The following is a 2,076-nucleotide window of genomic DNA, read 5'->3' on the forward strand; positions in this document are numbered from 1 at the left end:
GAAAGAAAAAACAAAAATCTTATATTAACACATATGTGTGGAAATTAAAAACACGGTATAGATTATCTTATTTGCAAAGTAGAACTAGAAACACAGATGTAGAGAACAAATTTATGGATACCAAGGGGGAAAGGCATGGGCTAAAGGAATCAGGAGATTGGGATTGACATACATACACTATTAACACTATGATAAAATAGATAACTAGTGAGAACCTACTGTATTGCACTGGGAACTCTACTTAATGCACTGCAGAGATCTGAATGGAAAGGAAATCCAAAAGGTAGGAAATATATATAGATGTATGGCTGATTCATTTTGCTTTACAGTTGAAACTAACACATTGTAAAGCAACTATACTTCAATAAAAATTAATTAAAAAAAAACAATTTTAAAAAGATTCTTTCCCATATAGGCAATTAGAGTATTGAGTATACAGTAAGTCCTTATTAGTTATCTATTTAATATATAGTAGTGTGTGTATGTCAATTCCAATCTCGCAATTTGTCCACAGCCTCTACCCCCAATCCTCTAGTAACCATAAGTTTGTTTCCTACATCTGTGACTCTACTTTTGTTTGGTAAAAATATGGAAAGCTTCACGAATTTGCATATCATCCTTGTGCAGGGTCCATGCTAATCTTCTTCTGTATGGTTCCAATTTTAGTGTATGTACTGCTGAAGTGATCCATCTTTTTCATTTAGAAAAGTCCCTTTAACATTTCTCTTAAAGACAGTTTGATGGTTTTACAGGCTCTTGCTTGTCTGTAAAATTTTTGATCGCTTCATCGAATCTGAACCAAAGCCTTGCAGATAAAGTATTCTTGGTTGTAGTTTTTTCCCTTTTATCACATTAAATATATTATGCCATTCCCTTCTGGCCTGTAGACTTTCTGCTGAAAAGTCAGCTGACAGACTTACGGGAGTTTCCTTGTATGTCACTTGTTGCTTTTTCCTTCCAGCTTTAATGTTCTCTTTATCTGTGTGTGTGTTCAGTTGCTAAGTCGTGTCCGACTCTTTGTGACCCCATGGACTGCAGCACGCCAGGCTTCTCAGTCCTTTACCATCTCCTGGAGTTTGCTCAAACTCATGTCCATTGAGCTGGTGATGCCATCCAACCATCTCATCCTCTGCACCCTCTTCTCCTCGTGCCCTCAATCTTTCCCAGCATCAGGGTCTTTTCCAATGAGTTGGCTCTTCACATGGGGTGGCCAAAGTATTGGAGCTTCTGCTTCCGTGTCAGTCCTTCCAATGAATATTCAAGGCTGATTTCCTCTAGGACTGACTGGTTCTTTATCTTTATTCTTTGCCATTTTAATTATATGTCTTGGTGTTTTCCTCTTTGAGTTGATCCTATTTGGGAGTCTCTGTGCTTCCTGGACCTGGATGTCTGTTTCCTTTCTCAGGTTAGGGAAGCTTTCAGGTATTATGTCCTCTAATACGTTCTCTGGCCCTTTCTCTCTCTTTTCTCCTCCAGGGACCCCCATAACGTAAATGTTAGTTGTTTGATTTTTGTGTCAGAGGTCTCTTAAACTGTCCCCATTTTTTATATTATTTTTTTCTTTTTCTGTTCAGTTTGGTTGATTTCCACTACTCTGATTCTAGTTTGCTGATTTGTTTCTTTGTATCATTGAATCTACTGTTGATTCCTTCTAGTGTATTTTTCATTTCTGTTATTTATTTATTAAAAAAAATTAATTAATCATTTTTTGGCTGAGCTGGGTCTTTGCTGCTTTTGTGTGGGTTTTCTCTAGTTGCGGTGAGCAGGGGGCTACTTTTGATGTGGTTCGTCGACTTCTCGTGGATGCTTCTCTTGTTGCAGAGCACAGGCTCTCAGCGGTAGGCTTCAGTAATTGCAGCACAGAGTCTTAGGTGCTCTGGGATATGTGGAATCTTCCCAGACCAGGGATCAAACCTTGTCCCCTGCATTGGCAAGCAGATTTTTTTTTTTTTTTTAAATCACTGGACCATCAGAGAAATCCATCATTATCTTCTTGAGTCTGCTTTCCCCTTGATGTTGCTCGTTTATTTTCCCATAGAAGGATAAATGCCAAATCTTGAAACTGAAATGGAGGCT

General features: G+C 38.2%; 1 non-coding gene across 1 annotated transcript; it reads right to left on the reverse strand.

Annotated features, from left to right (window-relative positions):
• Positions 1-582: 582 nt before the first annotated feature.
• On the reverse strand, positions 583-686 carry LOC112448970 (U6 spliceosomal RNA). The gene has a single exon (XR_003037419.1). It is a non-coding gene; the product is annotated as a U6 spliceosomal RNA (small nuclear RNA).
• Between the last annotated feature and the right edge of the window lie 1,390 nt (positions 687-2,076).

This window comes from Bos taurus, chromosome 11 (genome assembly GCF_002263795.3).
Source record: "Bos taurus isolate L1 Dominette 01449 registration number 42190680 breed Hereford chromosome 11, ARS-UCD2.0, whole genome shotgun sequence".
Taxonomy (NCBI): domain Eukaryota; kingdom Metazoa; phylum Chordata; class Mammalia; order Artiodactyla; family Bovidae; genus Bos; species Bos taurus.